The 25,885-nt window shown below is 45.0% G+C and overlaps 1 protein-coding gene across 1 annotated transcript in view; it reads right to left on the reverse strand.

Annotated features, from left to right (window-relative positions):
- The window catches only part of NECAB2 (N-terminal EF-hand calcium binding protein 2), an 85,048-nt gene that overhangs the window by 43,320 nt on the left and 15,843 nt on the right, over window positions 1-25,885 (reverse strand). The window lies entirely within an intron of this gene.

Consider the following 25,885-nt stretch of genomic DNA (forward strand, 5'->3'; position numbering starts at 1 on the left):
TTAACCCAAAGCATGACTCAAGCCTAAAGAGGAAAAGCCTGCAAGCTTCATCCTAAAACTGAATTACATTTAAGAAATTATGGAGCGTTTTGTCTACCGTATGTTGAAATGATGCAGGATGCGCATTAAGGGACATATAATAGATAGGAGAAGACCCAGGGCTGGAATTAATGACAGACCCAGCAGCATCTTTTGCCACCTCCACCCAGCTGCATCTTCTCCAACACAGTGCATCTCCCAGCTCTGGACAGAAACACAAAATAGCAGCTACCAAGCATAACAAGACACATCTTGCTTCAGTTGTCAACTGTTTAAACACACAAGAACTGTGTCACCTTAATGTTGTGCCTTTACCTCTAAAGGGACCTGATGATGCACAGAATCCACCTGCCTGGCCATACAGGCTACAGCTTGCTGGGTGTCTTTTGGCAAACCTACCAACACGCGAAGGAATCACAAGACAGAGGTTTAATAATGTTCTCCTGGGCACTTAGAGAGGAACTTGCTGTAATTTCAGCAGCAAGCTCCAAGCTCATCCTTGAATGTTTATTTTGATACCGACTCTGGCCAGAAGTGCACAGGCACTTTAGCAGCCTCATCTCCAGCTGTACAAAGAGGCCCAGCAGATAGTCAGTGCTTGGGGGAATGTGTCTCTGATCTCAACTCAGAGATTGAAAAATAACATCCAGATTTGAAAAATCTGGCCATACACTTTGCATACTATTTTATATATTGGCCCAGTGTTAATTTAATACTAGGCTTACTACAGCCTACTTAAATGACCAACAAAGGAAAAAAATTATAGAATCCATGTACAGGGGGATATAAGGAGGACTCCTTTGCAACTTTGGCTGATAAGGTGACAAAGGCTTATGCCTAACTGTTAAATCTGGAGCCTTTCACTGTGTGCTGTGGACAGGTACAGCACGTCTTTAAAGCCACAGCTGGAATTGAGAAGGTCTGAAGTTCAGCAATAAAGCAACGCGAGAGAGACAAAAGAAACTCTAAAGAAACTTTAATTTACCTCAAGTTTCTTGTTCAAGTCACTGACACAGCTCTGGTGTGCAGCAGTGCCTAGGGGGGCATAACTATCCCCGTTCACATACTATTTAGAGTCTTTCCATTCATATCCACAGAAGATTCATAGACTGGAAATGCTGCCTACTTTGCAGTAGGAGAATGTATCATTTATTATTTAATCAAATCAATTCTAAACCCCGTTGCTTCTCTTTCAGGAAATGATGCTAGAGGACAATATTAGCCAACTTACCACATACACATCAATATTTCTTCCCCAAACTAAATAAGTCTGCTGCTCCTAAAACATATCTGCATTGCCAAAATGCTAACCCAGTTTCCCTTGCCCGACACAGACAAATTTAGGCCAGTGATAAATTGAGTCCAAGATACTTATTTAATTGGCAATTACGAAAGGAATGCAGCAGGAGAACAAAATCTACAGCAACACTGGGTGAAAAGGGTACCATTTTCAGAGCACCACAATGGCTATAGAGAGTGCCCAGCTGCCTGTATTGTTTTTCTGCCTTCCTTCCCCAAAATGTGACCTCTTTGCATCAGGCAGGGTGCAGAATACCAATGCACAGCTCAGAGGATGGGTCCCAGATTTGCTGTCTGTTTCTGATTACAGAAAACTAAAGCATCTGGCAGGGGGAAAATACTTTAACAAGTACCTATTGCTTGAAGCATCCCACCAGTGTCACCTGGATGTTAACCCAGTGGTGACACTCTTTAGCTCAAGCAGATAAAAGACTGTGCCCAGAGGAAGAGCCCCATCCACACCATCAATCTCCACCTCTGCATATTGCACAACTGGATGAGAAACCTCCACCCCAGGTGCTCCTATGCAGTATCCTAGTCAAGATCAAGGTTTGGTTTCTCCTGATCCTGACTGGCAATGAATATATGTCTTCAAGCATCAAGATCAAAAGGATAACAGCATTTCTATCCCACAAGCGCTAAACAGTTCTTTATCGAGGGTACAATTCCTGCAAACCTTAAATCAGTGCTCGTTCACCTCAAAATTGTCTTTCCACAGAAAGAGCAGGCAGAATTAAATTCCCAGGGAAGTCGCATAAATCAACTTACTGGGAAAGAGAAATTGTAAAATCAAGTAATTTTTTTCACTGAAGTACTTTAATCCAAATTTACCGTTCACTCACCCCCAAAAGACACACAGGTGTTTCTCTCAAAGTTTAAGGAAAAAGTATTTTTCCTTTACCTAGTTTATATCTTATAACTTGTCTCTTTCATTTTATTCTTGCTTGCTTTTTTTTGAGTAACACATGCCAGGCTGCATTTTTGCAGCAGCCTCTGAAATGTTGGTGTTTAAAAATCTGTGCCAAAATACTGCTCTGACTCCTATCTCACAGCCTCCAGAGTTGCAGGTGAGAACAGGAAGGCAAGTACCAATATGCTTCAAAATGTTTTTGGCATTTAACAGCACAAAGTAATACAGGATGGGTGAAGGATCTAGAAGGAGGAGGAGATGACAGTGAATTTTATTTAATTTTTGTTGTTTGGAGACCCCACAGAACTGGTTGGTGCCTGGCAGGAATTTGAATAAAAGTACAAACTTACTCGTAAACAGTGCTCAAGATTTTCATCCCCCAACAAAGAACACCACAAAGTACCAGTCAGCTTAAAGCTGATCGTTATTTAATACAAGCTGGAATACTTGTCTGCAAACACACAAAGTAAAAGCCTTCCAGAGTAACAAGATAATCCTTGAGCTGCATATCTATAATTGTGAAACAGCCTGAAAGCCTCAGGTTGCTGGAGCCTAGCAGGCAAGGAAGCCTTCAGGGAACTCGGGTGATAAGGGGAAGCAGACCGGGCTGGGATTTGGCAGTTAAAATTAAAATGGTAGAAAATCCTGGACAAGCAGGATTGACCACAACATTACTGACACCAGGTCCACCCACCGGCGGGTGCTATGATAAGAGCTGATGGAGATGCTGTGCTCCAGGAGCAGCCTTATCAGGAAAGACACAGAAAAGCAAGCTTTTTCTGAAAGCAGAAGTGTCTGTGCTCGCCAAAGAATGGATAAGACTCCCAGAAACCTGCTTTTTGCTGAAAGCTCCTGGGTGCAAGAGTTACAAATTCTCCAAATGAACTGTCAGGCATCATACCAGAGTGGCAGCGTCAATCGTACAGTTCAACCTCACCCATGGCCTGCCCTGGAGGAGCTCGTCTGGGGACACTTCAACCCTAGGTAGCTACTTTTGATAGGAAGGATAATGGAAAAATTGAGATTCCACACCAAATATCACTAAACAAAATAAAGCTTCCATCAGTTTTAAGATCTAGAGAAGTCTTTGTGACTTTCATCTGGATGAGCACACTAAAGGCAGACAACCTTCTTTCACCTACTCACCCCTCCACACTTTAAACCCAGTACTTGAAGTCAACACCTAAGCTGGCAGCAAGGACAAACACTACCAACTAGAAGTCGCCTACATTGGCACTCATCAGCTGAGAAGAGAGATAATCAGGCCACAGCTATTCTGTCATCATTTTTTCCTGAGAGAGCAATCTTCATTTTACGCTAGCTTTTCAAAATAATTCAATCACAGGCAAAGACCAAACCAAATTATCAGCCAAACAGAGTTATCAAAGTTAAAACTAACCAAAGAGAGCAGGATATAACAGCGAACATCAGAAAGCCCCAACTGGGATTTTGTTATTGCTCCATTTGCCATTGTGAAAATCTGAGGAGTCTAGAGGTGGTTTATACGCCTTCTAACTCGCAAATCAGGCTGTTCTCACCCGCTAATGCAGCCAGGGGAAAAATCAAACTAAGATCATAAATTGTCCAAAATATATGAAATCTGATGGCTGAGTTTTTGGAAACTCGCTCAGTGATACAAATAGCTTAAAGTATCTACAAAATAAGGTCACTGTTCTGAGCCTGAGTTTGCTAAATCTGTTTTCAGTTACATCAGGTTGAGACTGCTCATATATTTTCTAGCTATATTATGAATATGTTTCATTACTTATTTTTATTACTCTATGAGTTCTAAACTGCTTTAAGCCCTGTTTAGTGTGCAAGCGCCAGCAGAGCTATGGGTAAGCAAATTGGATTTTATTGTGGCCTGTGAATAAAAATGACAACTGCATTTTTTTCTTCTTTTTTGGGCGTGTGTGTGCAGATACACGAGCCAGCGAGAACATGGACTGTCTTCTACCCTGCCCCCTTCATCCAGTCCCCTCAGAAGTCAGCGGGAGCAGCTTTATTCATTTAAATGAAGTTGGATATAGACTTGAGTTTTCAGTCGTGGGCTGTTAGGAAAAATTACCTCCAGGTCCACAGATCTGATCTGTGATGGATCTGAAAGATGCAGATTGGACACTAAATGTGAGAACTCAAAATATGCCTTTTAACTGAGTTTTTAAGCTGCAAAACCTGCCTTGAAAGCTGGATGTTCTCCATGTTCAGGCAGCTGGACCCATTTTGGGATTTCTGCAGCAGGACTGCACTCATGCGGATGTGCTGGGCAGGCAGTCCATCGCTTATCGCCCCATTTCCCTGTGCCGTGGCTCCAACTGTAACACAGATACACCCGGAGGTACTGGGAACTGCACCCTCAGAATCGGCTGCAAGGGGAAGTCATACTGAACAGGGGAAAGGATAATGAAGCAAATAGGCTCCTAAGCCTGGAGAAAGCCATTTCATCTGCCATTTTCAGAAGAATTCAGTGTGGGGTTTTTTAGATTGTTTATTTTTACCTAGATGCTCTCCTGATGAGTGTCTCGATGTCCTCCAACATCTTAATCTGTGGCTTTGGGGAGGCTGCTGGAGGATCCCAAATCAGGCTTGCTGAGCTGCCACTCTCATGTCAAGCTCATGAGCCATGTCCCCTGCACCACCGAACGGCTGTGACTGCACCTCGCACAGCATCGCACAACCTTTCTGCTGGCTGAAGAAGGGGTGCGTTCACTGCAGCTCCCGATCTGCTCCCACAGTCATCGGCAGCCAGCTGAAAATTATCCACCCACTTTGACTCCGGTATCACAGTGTTACTTCAGGGGCAATTTAATTTAGTCAGAAGCAGGCCTGGTGATTCACCTCCAGCTTTGGCTGAAGCTGCGAAGCCACAGGAGCGCTGCGTGAGCAGCACAGCCCATGTTTTGGTGGCTCCTTACAAGGACAGTGCCATTGCCACTAGAACGGAGCCCCTGCAAACTTCTTTGCTAATGAGATGTAACACACATCGTTAAAAGGAAATTGCTACAATTATAGTAATTTTCTAGTAAAGGAATTTAAGGAATTACTACAAAATCACCTTTTTTTTGAAAGGTAACTAATGCCCAGCCCAGATGTTTTCACAAGGGTTGGTACCACAACCAAGTGATCTGCACGGATAATCTGAGAGACAGATTGATGTTTCCATCACAGCTGATAATCTCTGTTTTAAACACTCCTGTGCGTTTCCTAATGCCAGCTGGGATCGCTGATGGGACCGACTGGTTGATGCTGGGACAGGAATGCAAAGGCTGGGACAGAAGAAGCCACAGTTTCCCATACCAACAAAGCCAGGGACTGAACTTCAGGAGCTAGGGTTTTGCTTACTCAACTCGTTGGAAAACACTTGATAAATGCTTTTCTTCTTCTTGCCATTGACACAGCTTTGAGGTGGCATCTCCTGTCTTCTGCCAGTGGCCCCGCCACAGCTCCCACAAGCACAACCCACAGCGCCCCTTGCTCCGGGGCAGGCTGTGCACATGCACCAGAGCCCAGTGGCAAATGCCACACGCAGCTCTACTTTCAGCATCACCATTTTCTTTTTGCCATGTGTTAATACAAACCTTCGGGATTTTTTATCTTCCTGGGACATCTTTCCTTCCTATGCTCAGATGAGGCCTTATAAAGACGTAAGTTGCACATAGCAAATGAAAGAACATCTCTTAAGAAGTCAGCCAATACCCCTCCCTGGTCATTTACCCCAGTAATCAAGATCAGCTCTTCTTCAGTAATTTGAAGGTACTGTCTCTGTATCAAAGCACGGAGTTCATCAAACAAAATATTAAGTCAATTTTGGTCTTTTTCTTTCTGCTCTGCAACAGATGATCCAGTTTTGTGGTATGACTGGAACTGGTGCATATTCAAAATCCTTCACAGGCACTGATATAGAAGGACTGAGACTCCTTTTTGTGCCAGGGTTAACCTTTTCATTTCCATTAAAAAAGGGGGAAAAGTTACTTTCATTTTAAAATGACCACAGCAGTCAGCATAAGATGTTGAGGAATGACTTAAAGCCTGGTTCTTGTCTAGGATGATGAGTATGCATGTACCAAGCAGACGATGGCTGGTAATCTTCCTTTTAGGACCTGCCCTGGGGAAAAGTGGGGATTTCCATTGTAGTCAGAAACCTGCAGCTCGTTCTCACCAGAAATAGCCTGGGCATCCAGCAATGTCCATTAACATGCCAAAATTTTCCCCAAGCTGCTCAGCTTTTATAATCAAATCAAGCCTTTTGTCATCCTAGAATTAGAAGTAATTTTGAAATTATTTTTAATAGCAGCTATAGAAAGATATCAAATGTAGGCCGGTAGGCAGGGAGACATGCAGGAGTGATATAGCACATATTCTCCCACTGTCTTTTGTGAAGACTCTACTTTTTTTCAGTTTCCCAGATAATCCTCACCCTGCTGTAATGAGCTGATTTAAGTGGGTTTTTTTCTGCACTCACCCAATATATTGACTTTAGATGTTTTATCACAGCTATTTAGGAACGTCTTCCAAAGAAATTCCCGGTTCTTTACAAATTAAATGCTGGGATCAGACTTCCCCAGGGTTCAAATAGCCTGGCTGGGTTCAACGCAATTGCTGCTTAACAGAGGCTATAACAAACCCTACCTGAACATTTAGAAGAGGATTCAGAGATGCCAGTAGTCCACAAAGCTTTCTTAATCCACCATTTTCCTATGGAAAACAGGAGGTAACCTGTTTGTCTTCCTCTTGCTAATTAGATTTCTTTTCTTGCAATTTAAAAAGAAAATGAATGTCAACTACTGATTTCAATACACGTGCTTCACAACTGTAGTGGCACAAGAAAATACTGAGTCAGCCCCTCCACATGCTGCTGCTCTGTAATAATTTATGAAAACCACAGGTGATCTGGCCCCCGGGACACTTTGTACATGAACATGTTGGTCTAGCTCAGGGCAGGCTAGTGGGAAAACATTCGAGAAAAGAAACCGTAGCTTGCAGTAAGCAACCTCCTGGTAAACAGGTCACATTAAGAGGCAATACCTGAACTCTCGATGCCTGCCTTTGGGCTCCAGCCTGGGCAGCTGAGAGTGGCTGGAGGGGAGGCAGCCGGGATGGACACGCACCAAGGGTATTTACTGGTCAGTGTGGTAGCACACAGGAGACCTCAGGGCTCCTCTGGGCTAAATACCATAAATATATTGCATATAATAAATAAATAAATAAATAAATAAATAAATAAAAAGAGATTGAGGACATACCTTATCCCCCCTTTCCTCATTCTCCCCCATCAGGAGATCCCCGTTTCCAAGCTGTTACAGCCATCAGCAGACCCAGCTTAGCTCCAGACATACAACTGCCACTGCCTCTCAGTTATTTTTCATCTTAGTTGGCCTCAGCCTGTCTCCTTTATATTGGGTGCTATTAAATGGCTGACTGACTTTGAACAACCATAGCTTTTTAGCACCTTTGATTTATTTGCCCATTCAAACTGTTTCCCCTGTGAGTTACACAAGCACAAGCCAGCATGGCAAAGCAGCAGATTCCTGTGCAGAGCTTGCAGCCTTCTGACCCAGAGAACCCAGTTCTCTCTCCCAAAGGCTTTGATTCTCCATGTATTCAAACATCAGCCTTGCTCTCTCCATCGTTACTCAGCCCCATTTTTCTCTATCATCTCAAACATTGCCTTCCTTCTCCATTAATGTGCCTTCAGCATCTTCCCTCCCCACACTTCCCACCATCTTTTCCTTTTTGAACTCTTGGACATAACATGCAATGACGTTGTAGATACAGTTGTACAAAACTAGGATTTCTGTTTTAGAGGGGATTGTATGGAAAGAAGTGGCTGAAACATCATCAACCTTTGATCCCTACCACTTGATCCTGAAAATTTCTGTTAATTGCCCAGGCAGCCTTATTGCAGACCCCTTCTTTAGTCACCCTCCTGAAATGCTGCATTTCAAAAACACCAGCAAGCTCTCCACTACCAAACCTCTGGTCAAACCACACAAGCTACTGACAGCCTCTCTAAACATTTGATCTAAAAGGGAAATAAAACACAAAGACAGCACAGCTTGTCATTAACATGAGACCACTCCGTGCTCCAGCAATCCCAAAGTTGTAAATCCTGACTTCAAAACTTCCTCCGTCCATTTAAGGCAAAATTCTCCCAAGGAAACCTTGCTAAAAGAGAAAAGAACCTGCTTCCTACAGTGCCCTAAAAATGACTATTCTGCATGGGAAGTACTACAAACCATGAAAAATACAGTAAAATAAATAGTGGGAGAAAAACTGATATTTGGATACACATATTAAAATATTAAATAGTATAGCTGCTATTTTTGTATGCAACAAATAGTTCATTTCTATGCATCAGCAAGCCACAGTGTTATACATAACTCCCTGCAAGGTTAAGTATTTCTTTGTATGCACAAAAGAGATGGCCTGGGAATCAGAGAGAGATATTTAAATCTGCCACTGAGCTCTGCCACCATCAAAGCAGAGGAGTGGGTTTATTTGGGAGACTTTTTTGCAATTTCCCTAATGCACATCAAAAGCTATGCATGGTATCAGGCTGTTGCAAGGCTCTTACTCCTGCCATGCCACAGTCCTCCTCCAGATGCATCACACTGGATACGCTGAAAGGCAGAAAGCTCAGGGAGATGGGCAGAGATGAAAAACCATGGCAGCACTCGGCATGCTCTCCTTCAGGTCTCCTGCAACAACGAGACGGGGCCTAAGGGAGCTCGTGCATTCCTGGACTAGAGGTTACCTTCACCTTATCTGAACAAAAAGCCTCCAAGAAGCTACCATGGGTAATGTATTGCAGAGTCCCTTCTCTCCAGGGTACCTGAGGACAGATCAAATACATACACCAGTGCCTGATCTCCTGCTGTGTTCAGCAGCCAAGAGGACATTTTGACTTGTCCCTCTGTAGGGACAAGTCAAAATGTCACTTCTGAAGCTTATCAGATCACTTCATTTCCATCTCTGAGAGGGCAGTCAAAAGCTCCGTTTTGCTGAAAAGCAGACCCTGGAGTTACAGCTCCCTCCTGCACCCAGTCCGACCGGGAGAGTATGACTGATAATCTCAGGAAAGTGCTGGAGCAGCCACAGCATGGGCATGGCAGCTCTGGCGCAGCTGTCACAGGTACCCCACCGGATTTAGGGAGCAGCTCAAAGACGAGGAGCCCCACAGCTCTGTGCATTGAGGTGAGCAGCAAATCCGGACAATGGAGCTCACCCAGCATTCAGTCTCCTTAGACAGTTGCAGCACATGCATGCTTTGCCAAAGATCAGGGTGAACAGGAAAGAGAGAAAGAAGAAAATTTTAGATAGCAGATTCTTCATCTTAAGTCAAATCATGTGGAGAAAAATCATCGCTTACTGACAGTAACTTCTCACACATTCCTAAAACACACTGCAGTCTGTACAGGGCCCTCTCACTCCCAAAAGAGCAGCAAAACAGGCAGCCCTCTGACAAGGGAGGGGAGAGGACCATATATACTATACTTGCAGCAGAATAGACTATAGCAGAGCCCAGCCTATGGGGCTTGAGACCTGCAGTAAGCTTGCCCAGAATGTGTGTACATAGCCATTTCTCTAAGACTACAATGTTGTCCAAATCTGGGTGTTATTTCACTGGAAGAGCAAGAAAGATCGATCTTGGCATCATACTGACATCCTCTGCCAAATTAATGTCCCTGCTTCTGAGTGGGGACAACTCAGAAAACAGATTTAGAAAGACAACGTATGTAATCTTGCACCGTGCCCCAGCTGGGAATGTGTTAGCTGAAACATTCGGAAACTACCAGCTCCAGGCAGACAGCCAGCACAGAAGTTTTCAAACTTGAGCATTAAACTTTGGCAGAAACATGATATATCAGGAGGTTTCAATCAACCCAAAGCAGAGGCCAACACTACCAACTCCAATACACCCCAGCTCTGCAACAGCCTATTAAATCCAGATTTCTTGGAAAGCTCAGAAACAGGCACCAAACAGCCCTAATCCCCCTCTGCTCCTCATTAACCAGCCATTCTCAGTTGCTTTTTCTTCTGTAATGTGCAGATGAATATTTCAGAGGACCAGGGTAGGGTTTGCAGTGTTTTCAGCTCATTACACCCAGCACTCGCTTCAAAAAAAGGAAAGGGCAAGCGTTTGAACAACATAGGAAAGAATTATGAAAATGCATGGTGGTGTCTCTCAAAAGTGTGGTCCTGGTGTGGCCAGGGCAGGGCAGGGATCCCTGGGGTTTAGGCTGTTCTCAGCAGGGCTTGCAGCACCACGCTCAACCTGGACGCAGCACGGTTTCGACAGCAGAGCCGGTGCTGCTGCCAGCTCCTCTGGGAGCTGCTCAGCAGGGATTGCTGCTGCCGTACCACGGCACTGGCCTCTCCCAAGGACAGCCCTGGCCGGAGCCACAGGCAGCGTTTCAGCTGCTGCCCTTCCCGGGGAAGCAGAGTGCGAGGACAGCTTAAAAAATTTGCTATGAATGCAACCACAACATTTTATTTGATTTCCTGATCTATGCTAGCAGAAGTTGCATTTCAACCTAACCGAAGGATTTAGTATACAAGCCAGAATCAGCCCCCGGGTGCAATGGCTGCACCAGGTCCCCATGGGATGGAGGGGTCTCCCCGTGCCAGGAATGAGCCACCCTGCCACGGGCAAGTCTGAAACCTCACCTGGTTTCTGTCACTGGCAACAGTTACACCATGACTTTGTTTGGCCCTTGTAAAATAAGCATTATTCTGTGCTTAGTAAAACACTTGCAGTGGATGAAAAGCACTGCTATAAATGACCTTTTACTACCACTGATAAGAGGAAGGCAGTGGCATTGTGGCTGTTTTGGTGCAGTAGCCACTGGAGTTGTTGACTGTTGACAAATTAGCAGCAAATTACCACGGATTAGAGAACTGCAAACTCATCGCTTTCTGCAGTCCATGAAACAATATCCAGATTGCATTGGCAGCATCAACAGTTTTCCATTCAGCTAACAAGCTGCGCAGAGATGAAGACAGCAAATTAAACTAACTCGAAAAGCAGATACCTCATTTGCATTCTCGGAAGGCAGAAAAAGTTACCCTACTACATTATCCTTTGCAGCATATAGGACATTCCAGTCCTTGTGCCAGGACTGACAAGAAGTTATTTGAATGGCAAATCAGAACCTGCATAATTAATAACTTGCTTCCTTGTCTTAACCCCTAGACTGTGAAGTCCAGGCATAAGCCTACAACGCTGATCTCTTGCAACACCAACATTTCATTTCTTGAAACTCAATGGTCTCAAAATTCCCGTTGAAGAAGTTTCAGGCTTTAAACCAAAGTACTGCTCATGTTTGACCATCCCTCTCTGTGAAAATCCTTTTCCAACAGCCAAATATCCTCCACAAAATTCTTTTTTTGGGGTAATCTTTGCTTCAGGACTCGGCATAAATGAGAGCCCGAGCAGTCCCTCCCCGCGGGATGCTCTTGTGGGTCTCCAGCACCGCCTGTCCTGGCTCCTCGCGGGTTGCACGGGGAGAGCAGCCAAGTGAAGCCTGGCTGAATCCAGCACAATTGCTCTTAATTTTATGCTCCCGCTTAATAAGCTTCTGCATTTCTCATTTATTTTCACAGAAAAAATGTAAGCCCTATGCTCAGTGTCTCCAGCTATTTGTCCAGGGCAGGATGGGTGTCTCAGCCCTGTCAGAGATATTTAACGTCTCTAAACCAAACAATGTGGGTCTTTTCCACACTCTTTCATCCATTTGCTTCAGCAAACCAGCTGAGCAGCACAGAAGCAGAGCAGTCCTGCAGGGAAGGCACATCTGCTCTGAAAAGACTGCAAAGAAAAAAAAGACAAATATGTTTTTCTGCTCCAGTGAATTAAACAAGCACATCTTTAATCACATACTTCTGCAACTAGCTTTTAACAAAGCTGCAGCATTAATATGTCTTCTGTTTATTTTTTGTAGTTGTTCGTTCCAGAAGTAGGTTAAAAAAACCCCGAGGACTTTTATCAGACTTTTCGGTTTTAAGGGAGGGGAAAGATGTTTTGCTGTGTTTTCCACAATGCCGCATGTTGTAGAGAATAGAGAACAAAGTACAAATGACAAAATATAAATTAAAACAAATGACGAATAAAATAACCAGCTGCACCAAAGAACAAGAGCCACCACAGCATCAAGCTGCACAACAAAAACCTACCTCACAACCCACGCCAAAGGGGTGCTGGTTTAACAAGTAGGTCACGGCACAGCACTGCGAAAAGCAGTTTGATGTGCTCCACATCAATTTAATTGCAAAAGCAGCCAAAGCCCGTTAGTATCAGCATGAAAGGCAGAGGGAAAGTTGTGTATCAACCCAAGACTCTTGTTTTGAAGCACTCCCCGACCCCCCCCCCGTCTCAGCATCTCCCAGTCGGCTCCTTTCAGCCCCCATCCCAGCATCCCAGCCACTGGCTCTGGGGCTCTGCGGTTCAGCTCAGCCTGCTGTAATTTGGCTAAATCTAAAATGAGGCAAAAAGTATTTGAAGGACAAAGCCATTGCAAAAATGCTCACAAGTTTTTGGTTTTTTGTTTGTTTTTTTCCCACGGGAAAATGGGGTCACCTGGCTTCTCTTCTTAAAGAAAACTTTCAAAGGAACATCTGAAAATCCCAGACCCAAAGTATTTTAGCTTTGTTTCAGTTCAATCCTAACATTTTCCCCTGAACACTGACAACAGCCTCTCAATTTTTATTTTACTTTTCCACAGCAAACCTGAATAAGTTTCCACTGAGTTCCTAAGACAGCATGAAAAGAAGAGAAGAACCCTTTGGTATAGTTTTTCATTGAAAATTGAGAACCATGAATGCATAAAGCGATGGGGTGACCAGTGCACAGGGGCTGTTTCCTAACACAGCGCTGGGGAAGGGTCCCCTGCTCTCTCACCCAGCCCTGCTGCAGCTCATTAAAACGCTTCTCTGGGTTTCAGAGAAGCCTTTGTGAATTTTTAATGCTGTGTGCTACTTTAGCTTTTGCTGAACCCACATTTTCTCCACACCATCTCAGCAGCATCCGCTGCAGCTATGTGACCTGCAGCAGCGCACGCAGCCTTTCCCAGGGTGACCGATAACCTGGGATCAGCCAGATCCCAATGGGACAGCACATGGATAGCAACGGGGAGATGTTGCCAGACCCTGCCGCAGACCTCTGCAATGCAAACCTCCCCCAGGCCACCATCCAGAATTCAGGTGGTGCACTCATGGGGACACACTGTGAGGCAAAAGGGGCCAGCACATCAAGCAGTGCTGTCGTACATTGGCATGTCCAAACCTACCAGCACAGCACTGTTTGCAGCTTCTGCATAGGGAACCTCTGCTCTCTTCTCTTCTTTTCTCTTTAAGGTCTTATGCCAAGAGAAGCATGAGTATGATGGCTGGAGAGCAGAGGGGAAAGCGATGGAGGCTGGCATGAGCGAGCAGCTGGGAAGCCAATGCACTGTGCTGAACGAGGAGGAAAAAGGGAGTGTCAGCCATGAAAGTCAAGACACCCAAATTGTTTGACATACAGGTGAAGCATGAACTGCCTTCTGTTTTCAGCAGAACCGAATTAACATAGGAATGTGGCAGCATTGAGGGCCTCCAGCACTTATGGTGATGCTCAAGAGCTTACATGATAAAACACACTCGTTTGAGCTTTCTTCTCCTCTCCCAGGCTCTGGTAACAAAATCATTGTAATCCTTTTGTAGTTTAAAAAACAACAACCACAACAAAAATCCCACCAAAACCCAACAGCATCTAGGTTTCACAAAAGTGCCATCCCAGGAAGCGTTATGCAGGCTACTCATAGGAAATCCAAATTGCTGACATTTTTTTCCCCAAAGCTGGGGAGCCCTGAGACAGGGGGCATAGCCCTGCTCCATTCTGCTTGGGACTTGCAACAGAAGTAAAGATAACCAAGCAACCAAGAAAGAAAAATCAGGAGTCGCTCTGCACATGGAAATTTCAGTGCGGGTTGATTGGCTTGGTGATGTAAATGCTTGAGGGAACACTGTATTTCTTTGAAATACTCAACATTATGAGCTTTAGCTAATGGAACAGAAAATGTTAGGTTTAGCCCTTGACGATACCTCCTGTGATGTTAGATCAAACCCTCGTTGTGTGGAAGAGGTGATTTATTAGCAGAGATTGGACCCATTTGAAGCAATAAGCATCCTGGTGCAGGAGAAGGCTCATCTAAGAGCTTCATCAAAGGAGCAGTTTACAGAGATGTTTTCTATCTCCCCGCGCTAACAGCTCACATGTCATTGCCAAACCTGTCATGGAAAAGCTTTTCAGAAAGCAGACAAACGTTGTTGTGACCTCAGAGGAGCACAGCTCTCCGGGCTCTCCTTTGCCTGCAGGAAACCCACTAAATCTACCTGCATTTCCAAACTATTAGCACAAGCTGGATTTCTAGACTGATTCAATGCACAAAGCTATGGGTGAAGTTAACAGGATTTCTGAGCCACCCCCTGTCCTTAGAGACCTGTTTGCTTCATTGTACACACATGAGCTTGAAATGTTTGAGTCTTATTTACATACCAAAAAAAGGACATAAGAATAATCTAGGATATAGGAAACAAAACACAGTCTTTACAAAAACGTTGGTGTTGCTGTGGGTCATGGTGCTGCTCAGACCTACTGCAAAGCGTCAAGCAGAAGGAGGTGGTGCTGGCCAAGCAGACCGCAGGAGTTGCACCCCAGCAAGGCCCGCTGAGCCCACCTGAGGGTAATCTGTGATGCAGTTTCCCTTCAGAGAAACCTTAGCAAACCTCCCAGCCAAGAGGAGAGGCAAGCCAAGGTCTGGCTGAGGAAGACCAGGGTGACTGCGGGGTTTGGCACCATGCATTCATAGGAAACCTCTAACTGAGGGCGGAGATGACATTTTGCAATGGGAGATAGCACAACATTTGCTGTTGCCTGCTATTTCCACCCTAATTAAAGAGAAGCTAATTCCAAAGCTTGTCCATCTCTCTCATGGAGCATGCTGCTGATGATGTGCTGTTGTGGAGAGAAAGGCACTCGCAGATAATCAGCTCGGTGGCTTCCTACCCGCCGAAGTCCCACGGGATGTTTGTGCTACAGAACAACTCGGCCTCTACCGCAAGATCAGCCTGTACCTATCTGTGCCGAGTGCTGCAATAGCAGTGCTGTGAGAAACATTTAATCCTCATTCGTGTTTTATAAAAGGATCAAATGCTCAGCGTGTTGATAATTCAGACACAACTTCAGTTTAGCAGTCCCAACACCCAAGTATCAGAGCAAATAAAATACATACTGTGGGCTTAAAACTTGAATACCAAAATTGTAGAAGACAAGGAGGTAAAAGGGGAAAAAACCCTACTCGTGCTACATTGCAATGGACCAGTCCTGTTCTGTAGCGATTTATGAATATAAGAAAACTGCTTTCTTTTATGTTGCCTTGGTTATTCGGTCGCTCGCTGTATGAATCCATTTGCTCAGTTCAGCATGGGGCTCTCAGAAAAAGCATGCAGGAAGGAAGCGAGTGGCTCCAGTGACCCACAGTTTAAGGTCCTTGATATTTGAAAAGAGGCAGATCTGTTCACCCAGCTAATCTTTCCTCTGGCTGTAGCCAGCCTCCAGCTGGGTTTTGTGCTGAAGAGCCTGAGCCTTCAGCCACAGGAGGCTGCAACTGGGGGGAGCTTGCCCTAACAGGATGGGGCAGGGACATGCCAAAAAGCCACCGTGGGACACATTGCCTTGCAGCCCCCAGCTGTTAGCAAGGCAAGGTGTATCTCTGCTGTTAACTGCTGCCTTGGTCTGCGGAGAGGTCCCCCCTGCCAACAGACACCTGCTTCCATTTCCTCTACCCAAATCCACCCTCAAACTCCCATGAGGTCTCTCTTTGCCCACTTCCCCCTTATTAGCTCTCCTAGAGGGAGGATAAATGGGAAAAATATCAGGTATCCTCCCTCATTTGGGTATTGCAAATCTGTCTTTTTAGGAAACATCTACAGAAATTGTCTTCCTAGGCAATTAGGCAACAGCACACCCTGAGGTGAAGAACACGCCAGGCCAGTAAGCACAGTCTCTGATTGCATTTGCTTAACAGGGGTCACCCTCTCCCTGGCTCCTGACCTTTAAAATGTCAGGCTCCTCATTTAGAAAGCAACAACTGGTTTTGAAAAGTTTTAAGTGTCTGTGTCCTGCTCGAGCCACATTTGCAGACGATGCTTTGCAAGAACATCCCCCACTGCTCGGTGTTCCCTTCCCCCTCATCTCTCCAGGATCTCAGCATTTATCATCTCTTCTGCTCACGGTGCTCTTGTTATATGTGGTTTTAATATTCCTTACTATGTACAGTCCCACTTTTATAACTTCTTTTCATTTAACTCTTCTTCCAGTTAAATGCTACAAAACCATTTTCCCCTCAAGTTTCCAATTTAGAAATTCCTTTTGCAAGCTCTAAACTCTGCTGTTTTCCAACAACTAGATTATAGGATCTAGGGCAAAGGAAACAAGTCTGGTTCCTTTGTTTGAAAAATATAAATATTTCATCTTGTTTTTACAGTCTTGTGCTAGCAAGAACTTCCAATTATAGTACACACTTTTTACCCCACCATTGAACACATACCAAGCATATTAATTAATACCACTATCACTCCAGCTACAAAAGTATAACAAGATCATTTTGCATGTGGCTATGTTTGCATATAATCAAGGTTTGAAATCCATAAAGGCCAGGGACAGAAGTGCATCCCCCATCCCCTACTCCCAGTCTCTAGTCTGAAACCTGGCCAGGCAAGCTGTGCCTTCCCATCGCTCAGTTTTCCCAGGCAGAATCATGTAAAATTCATGCATGGTCCCTTCCTGCTCCTCCATCCTTCCTTTCCTCTTACCCCACCCCACAGGGAAGTCGCAGGAGCTGGTGAGTGTTGCACATTTGCTATCTGCAGCTGCTGCAGCTTGCTGCTACGGCAGGCCTGCTCCCACATGCCAGGAGTGCGGATTGCCCCATTTATCTCCTGCAGAGCCAAAAGTAATCCCTCCGTGCTCTATTAAGAATAACAAACCACTAAATAGCATCAGATATTAATTCCTAACAGGTGTGTCTATTACAGATTAAGAAAGCAAAAAGCATATTATACTGTGAGGAACCTATTAATGTAAACAGACTGATTTTGGTTAATCTTGGACTATTTGCCAATATTAATTCAACCTTTTTTAGAAACTGGGGAAGGAGGTGTAAGGAAACAAAGAAAGAAACTGATGGTACTACAAAGGTGAAGGAAAAGCAGCCTTGCTTAACAAAGTGTAGCATGTCTGAAAGCCAGCAAACCAGCCAGTTGGAAAAGTAACATCTCCATGATGAACAGAAAATCCTTTGGAAAGGAAAATAAGTCTCAGCGTACTTATTTTTATTAGTGGACCAGGTGCAAACTTGTGTTTCGGTGCTGGCACAGCAGAGCAATACGTAACTGAACCACGATGTGCCTGAAGAATACACAGGCTCTGCTGACTCCTGGAGTCAATTATTTTGGCTTAAGGAAAAGAAACCCCAGGTTTACATGCCCAGCACCAGAAGCGCCCGAAAGCCACCCACTCTGATCATTACTGATAGCAGCGCCCCAAAATCTGGCCCCTTTCACAGAGTGAGGTTAGGAAGCAATGAGTAACAAGAGGGCTGAAACCACTTGTGCCTGCACTGTATCAGGCTGGGTGCCTCAATACCAGTATCTAATTAAGGCAGAAACTTGGCAGCAGGATCCAATCTCAGATCCAAACCCAAAGCCTGGGCTGAGTCATTTCTTGAACCCGAGCCCAGCATGTACCAGCCCTCGAATGTTTTGCTGAGCAGCAGCGGGAGCGCGGCCAGAGCATCTTTCCCCGCAGCTGAGCTCCGGCTGGGGCTCGGCTGAAACACAGGCAGGTTTCCCCCTCTGCACTGAGGCTGCAGCAGGGTCACAGAAGAGAAATTTCCACTCTAAAAATAATTGTCAATGATTTCCATCTGTAAAACTTTCTGAAAGCACTGCGGGCTTTTTCTAGAGTGATACACTACCTTCCCACGGTGCAGACAACCAAGCATAAAACCAAAGACACTCGGGCTCCTGTGTCTCATGTCCACGAACATCTGTTTTCACTCTTTACTAACACATCCTCCCAGGAAAAAAATTAGCTATTCCTGTCCCTCAGATTGTCCTTGCTGGGAGTTACAGATCTGGATGTATCATTGTTTTAGCTTCAGACATTTGTTTCCCCACTGCAAGTCAGTAAGATAATTATTCCCCTCTCTCCAATGTATATTATCTGGTAACCCATGGATTTTAAAAGAGCGAGAAAGATAATAGGAAGAAACAGATACACATGATTTATAGGTGTTCCTGGCCAATTGCCTGAACACAGGCTGCCAGAACATATTTTCTCACAATTGTCTGGCACAAATTGATAGCGAATTACAAGGATTACTTGCAGCAGTGTATTTGTTCTGAATTCAATTTTTGCCTTATTTAATTTTAACAGCTATAATAAACCATCTTCAATAAATACAGCTGATCTGCAGAAGATACCTAATTAAAAGCAATGCCAGAGCCAGGTGCTGCCCCTTGTTCCCCACTCTCAAGAGCAGAGGACGTCACAAAGGCACCAGGGCAGGAGGCAAAAGCAGTGATTTTCCTCCACGCAGGATCTGCTCTGCTGCCCCTGAAGGACCGTGCTTCCCAGGCAAACATAGGAAAGTCCTGCTACCGAGAGCGAGAAGTAGCAATGGAAGCCGTAAGTGAGATTTAGGTGGAGTGGCAAGAGAAATAACGCAAGCTGGGGGTAACACAAGATGCCTGTGGCAGTCGCAAAGGCATTTTAAGGAGTTCCTACATGCTGGTCACCTCCACCCAGGTGTGTACTGCCCATTGCCACAATGCATCTTGTCGCTCTTTCATAATACACTGGGAGCACACAAACCACATCAGTGATCCAGTTAAAAACAAGGTAAAACATCCATGCTGGAACATCTCTCCACCAAAGGCACCACCACGTATAAGTGCTTCCAAGGGAAATTCATTGAACACTAATGAGAAGCTATGTGTAAAACCATCTCACAGCCACCCCGTGCCTCTGAATGCAGTTTGGGAAACAGTTGCAGCGGTGACACCCTCCCACCAAGGGAGCAGGACAAAACCAAGCCTTTTTTAAGCTCATTTATGGCAAAGGGGCTCAGATTTTGCAAGGAAAATTTCAGGGCAGGCAGATGCAGCGTGCACCATCAGCTCCGGTGCCTGGTGAGGTCCCCACTGCCCTGTATGACGTCCCCCTGTTAAGGGACACATATGGGCAGCAGGAATGGTAATACAGAGCAGGGAGGAACGGCTAAGATCCTTCAGACTAATATCTAGCAGTGAAACTAGATATCACAAGGATTTAAGAGCCTCAAACCAGAGCTACACCTAGCTTTGATGCACAAGAAAGCAGCAAGCTCTTTGGCTGTCCTGCGTGAGGGATGAGCACATTGCCAGCCGAAGGAGAAGAGAGTTACACAAGGCAGTCAGAGCCCCACGCTTTGCAGGGTTCAACTCCCAACACTCAAAATGCAAATGTCCCCCCTGGGAGCTTGTCCCTGCACCCAAGCTGAGCCCTGTGGTCACTGCTACACATCAGCCGAGTCCCCAAAGCCTGCACCAACCTGACTGCAGTCAGCTGCACCCATTTAATCTGCCAGATTACTACAGCCAGCCAAGTCGCAAAAGTCCTTTCCAAGCACTTTAAAATTTCATCCCTGCCAAAAAAGAAACACAAAGAATTTAGCAGGGGGATATTGATTTGCTGGATCTACTTTGAAAAGCTTCCCAGATACAGCAACATGAGATATTAATGAAACAGATCAAAAAGCACCATAGGTATTAAGCCCTCGACATCCATCGGTTCCCTGGCTTGCCATTATAGCCAGAGATTTCCCTCTGCCTCGTGCTGCCATTTCCACGCAGAAAAGACCTTCCTGTAGACACCCTCCTCTCCTGAAACTGGAGCACAGCATTATGGTAAACCTGGGCCAACGCACACAGTGACATGTCCATGAGCGCATGGCTTCGCTGTGGTGGGGGAAGCTCCCCCCTCCCTGCCGAACCTGCGCTATTTGTGTCCCTGTCTGCAGGTATTGGGTGCGCCTGGTGCAGCCAAATCTCAGCAGACCCATGAAGGGCTCATGGCTATCACCTCTCGAGGATGCCCTGCTATTTTGGCTTTCTCTGCCCTTTGACGTTTGCTATCTGTTAACGCAAGCACTGCAGGTGAGCCAGACCACAGCACCTGACCAGACAAGGAGCCTGGAATAGGTTTGGGGCTTGTGTCATGAACTCAGCAGGGCAGTTTTGCACAAAGACTGACCCATCGGCATGGGAAATGTATGAATATAACATTGCAACTGAAACGGCCTTCAGGATGGCTACAGCCACAGCTCTCCAGGCCAGCTGGCAGCATCTAGTGATCTCCATGCTCCAGAGAAGCCAGCGCAAGAACCACCACTTTGAAGGCACTACCAATAAAGCTCATGTTTTTTGGCTAGGGATCACAAGTAGGTAATAGCTTTGTAAATGTTTCATAGTGCTCTTTGCTGGCTGTCATCATGCCATGTAGACATATTTGCTGTGCAGCCCCCAATTAAATCTCTCAACTTTGGCTCTGGAAAGAAATGTCTTTAAAAATCCTCTTGGCTAATTGAGCAACTTTTCAAAGTCTCCTTAGGAAACCATGATCCCTTATTCCCACCCTCCACAAATTGCAAGAAGGCCATTAAATCTGTCACCGTAATATATCCCATTCACTCCTGTCCAGCCTGAAGTCTCTAATGAGGGCTGCAGAAGAAAAACCACATCTCCCAACCCACAGAGAGAAGAAGAAAATAAACCCCATCTTCTTTGGGTTACATCATATGTGAAACCTTAGTTGGTGCACTTCAAAGCAAAGTGAGAGTGTTTGGAAACGCTGCCCTCCAGATCAAACTTTCAGCCTCAAATTGCCAGGCTAAAGCAGTAACCCCTGCCCAACATCCCCTCCCCATGTCTCTTGGGGACACTCGAGCACTGCTGTTTTTCTCCAACTCTCTGTATTAAGGGAATCGAAAGGAGGAGCCAAGTGAGAGAACAGATACAGCAGAAAAACAGCATTGTCTATAGAAACACTCAGGCTCCATCACGCACACACAAAACCCCACCTTAAAGGCTGAACGCAGATACACTGCCCCACTTCCCAATGCAACATGATTGCATTAATTAGTCAGAGCCCAAACGTGGACGCTTCTTTGCTCTGCCAGATCAGCATTTGCTAAACACAGGGAGAAACTTTTTCAGAGAGCAAGAGGTTTGATGAACCATGGGAGAATGCTCATGGGCAGGCAGGTCTCAGACCACCCTGAACCTCTAACAGTGATAAATACAGGCAGCAAGAAGGCTCGATTGATGAGTCAGGCTGGAAATCCAGGCGCTGGGGCAGACTGGTGGGTGGTTTCCAATGCAAAAGCTTTGATCTAGCTGCTCCTCTGCATCTGACTCCTCCAAGTGAGGTCTGGCAGAGAACGGAGGTCAGCGCGGCCCCAGAGCTGATACATCTGCTCAGACAGCGCTTGTAGGAAGACAACCCTTCAGGTCAGCATCACCATCCGAGTTTTTGATGGACTGAGGTATAGCCTAATAAGAAAGTGTGAAGGTGTGAAAGGCCGTGTGTTTAGGTATCTGACTGTCTTTGATGTCCAAATCTATTTATGGTCAATGCAGAAATGTCAGGAAGCCTTGAAAGTTACAGCAGTTACTGACTTTTACCATGGGGTTTGTTCAGCAGCTGAATTTTTGAGACAGAGTGGAGAGAAAGGCTCAGCAGCCATGAGAAGGGAAGGTGCTGGGCAGAGAGGGCAGCCAGGAGCTGCCAGCACAGCCCCGGGGCAGACCAACATGCAAATATGCTTTAATCACAAGGCAGCAAGCATGCCTGAAGAAGGCCAAATAGTAGGTGATGCTGATTTTTTAGTTTGTTTTTTTAAGTCTGGCTTGATATTCAGCAGAAAGGCAAGGACACAGGTGATGGCCACCAACACTGCAACTGTGGTCAATGATTTGTACCTTGAATAACGAGGAAAGGACATTCTGCATGATATCAGTCAGGCACTTGAGCTATCAGGTATCAACTGAAGTGTCAGCAAGCCAGTTGCATGGAAGGCCAAGTACTCTGTTTAAATAGAGCAACTTTCCCAGCTGTGGATAAACCCCCCCCACACACACACAGGGAAGCCCCACCACCACCATTCCTACATGTCCAGATCATACTTGGACCAGCAGTGCCTCCATTGCCCACTGTCCATGAAGGCTTTCATGATACCTTCTATTTTGGTAGCCTGCTCTTTTAACAGCTTTAGGAACAGGACAGGAATAACAGTTTTAGAGAGTGATGGGCCATAAATTGATGCTGTGCAGACATAGGTGGAACATGGATGTTTGTGTTGTGGAAACCAAAGCTCATGTGCTGGCTACACCATTGGCTTGAGCTTATGGGGGAGTTTCTGGGCTGGATCCAAACCTTGCCCAGCTCAAACTTTGTCTGGCTTAAGCTTGCACTAGGTAAGCCACACATGGGCCCAGATTAAAGCCAGACTGCTGCATAACTGTCAGCCTGTAGCACATGAGGATATAAGTCCTAACCCTATGCACTCAAAGTCTACTTTGCAGAATTAAGGTGGTCCAGTTAAAAAACTATAAAAAAAACCAACAAAACCCCCTTGGTTCTAACACGCATTTGCCAACAAGAGGAGACATGAGAAGAAAAGCAAGTCCTAAAAAATCTCAGCTCTTCACTTGTGCTGCACACCGTGTGCACCAGATACCTTCATATCTTTGTTGAAAGAAAAAAAGCAGCTCTGAAAGGGCACAAACAGCTGAGAACTACCCTTTCAAGCTGGTCAATGATGAAAATCAAACCCTGATTTAGTACACTAAGTTCATAGGTTTAAAGGGTGGACAGAATTGCCAGGCACATCTAGTGACAACCTGTACAGCATGGTCAGCAACCACCTTTCACAATTTCTACATTATCTCAAAATTCATCATCTGGTTGGCAGGTTTGTTTATTATTTTGGGAACAGCATGTCCTGATTTAAACAGATGTCATCTCTTCAAAACCATGTGCTGTGAACTTTGCAAGGACTTGGAAGGATAACTGAATATACAACAGAGAGAGCCAGGAAATTATACAGGAGTCCAAATAACTGAAAACAGATCCAAACTTTCACCTGGTAAATAAATGTCATTACACAGTTTTACAACATGCTTTTTGATTGTCACATGAAATCTAGACTATCTAAATGCAAATCTTTATTTATTTATTTTTTAAACAAGATAAATACATTTAGACTGGTTGTCTGGTCATGGAAGAACCTACCAGATTTATCCATACTTAGAAAACCTGATTCATCACTGCATTTTTCCACTTATATGTGGGTGGGCTGCAAATACTGTTTCTGTTATGCAAGAATTATAAATATTCTCACTTAGAATTAATGCTTTCATTTGGACGCACCAGCGAGACATGAATAGCTCAAGGTTTTCCCTGTGTGTGAGGAGCAGTAGCCACACAGAAGGTAATTACCCAGCTCTAGAAGATAAGTGGTTTTGATGAGTGGTAGCCCATTACGGCAGGGACTGCGAGGCTCCCGGGACCTCACAGTAAAAGCATAATTTCAAAACAGGTGCAGAGTTGTGGCTGTGGAAGGAAGAGTTGTGTGCGCAACAGGAGGCTTATGAGGTGTTTGGGTTTTTTTTTAATCTGATATATAACATGGAGGTATCACAGCCCTAGCCTGGCATCTTTTCAAGATCTGACAAAAGCACCTAAAGCTACAATGTCTTCATTTTCCTTCCATGATGCTTTGGGTGCCATATTATTGAAGTTCCAGCTGCTTACCACCATTCAAGTCCTGTGCAAGTGTATTTTCCAAAAGGGCCTCAAATTGATGGGGGAAGGTGAGGAGATAAGTACTGCAAGTCTTAAAACTACCTTGTGGACAATTACCATGCTAAATTCTAATCAAGTAGTTTTCTAAAAATGTTTCAATAAATTAAGAAGGTAATTAATAACAGATGCCTGCTATTTTTAAACTTAGAACAACTCCAAAATGAAAGTTTTTTGCCCAGCAATCAGATGCCATTTAATAAAAAATTAAAAAAAAAAAAAAGAGAGGAGCCCAGGCAGGGCAAGCAAGCTGGACGGGAACAGCTTTTTGGGTTTCCAAAATAAAGAAAGGACTAAGGTACAACCACTACCGCAGGCAGGACACCAAGCAAGCAATAGACAACATTTGGACATTTGGCACATCTTGCGATAGTAGTGCTGGGCTCAGACCATAATCCCATTTTCCTGACCCAGAAGTGACTCCTCTAACCTGCAGCCCCACGGATGAGGAGCCCACAAGGACATAAAACATTGAAAAGGAACACTAAAAATGGAGTCTTTAGACCAAATACTCACCAGTGCCCGTTTTCTCCTTCCCTCTCTCCTGCATTTCCCTGTGCTCCCAGACTGCCAGATCTGGAGACCCATTTTCACTCCTTTTTGCCCAAATTTCCATATTAATGACTCAAGCTCAGCAAGGGGCACTCTCAGAGTGAAAGGGGGAAAAGGAAACATTTACACAGTGATCTGGGTCTGGTTGCTGTGAATTTAGGCTCTAAGAACATACATAGACAAACACCCCTTTCATCCTGTTCTGGGCTCACTAGAGGTGATCAAAATCATTTCTCCAAGCAGGGGTTAGAAAGGGTGGGTGAGACTTGGAGAACTATTACCATTAAAAATCCTGCAAATTTCCCAGATCCCCAAAGTCCTTAGAGGAACAGTCTCTGCCTACAAATGAGACATGGAGGACAGGCACACAGCACTTAGGAAGGGCTGGAAATTGCCGGGAGATTCACCCACATGCTCTTTTGGAGACCCACCACACCAGGACTTGTTCAGCCCTCTCCCTCTGCTGAGGGCCCAGGGCTTTCCCACCACCATCCCTTAATCAAGAAACCCATTCCATGGAAGAACCCCGAGCCTCAGTCTCTTGTTTGCAGACTAGTGATTAACAAGACCAATTTCTACTTAGGCGACACTTATGACATGCCTCAGTTCTTTGATATATCAAGCTGTGGCAGAGAGATGTGCCTGAAGCTTTTTGTTTACTTGGTTTTCTTTTTCTGCCCTTTTCCACCTTTTGAAGCTTGTGAGCTCCACAGACCAAGGGGACAGCAGTGGCACGGGGCATTACCAGCAAAAAGCCATTAGGTTTGCTTGGTTTATCTAAGAGGAGGAGCTTGCTCTAGTCCCAAGGGCATAACCCCACTGCCAGCTAACCAGGCTCCTTAGCCAGTTTGTTATGATACTGATGTCCACAGATATTTAAGTTCCCTGCTTGTCAGTGGCTCTATATGTGCCCCCATTATTTTTAGCACAATTTGCTATGAGGCTTGCAACACTGGGATATGCCCACCTCTACTTAGAAAGAATAACAGCATAAATCTCCTTTAATGGGCTCCTAAGTGACTAACAGATATCTGTGTGCAGCTATTTAAAGGACAAGCCCTACTGGGATAGGAATGGGCACAATTCCATTGCCCTTGATGGCTCTTAACCAAGAAGCCCTTTCCAACCACCTATTCCTGCTGCAT

This window comes from Ciconia boyciana, chromosome 9 (assembly GCF_034638445.1).
Source record: "Ciconia boyciana chromosome 9, ASM3463844v1, whole genome shotgun sequence".
NCBI lineage: Eukaryota > Metazoa > Chordata > Aves > Ciconiiformes > Ciconiidae > Ciconia > Ciconia boyciana.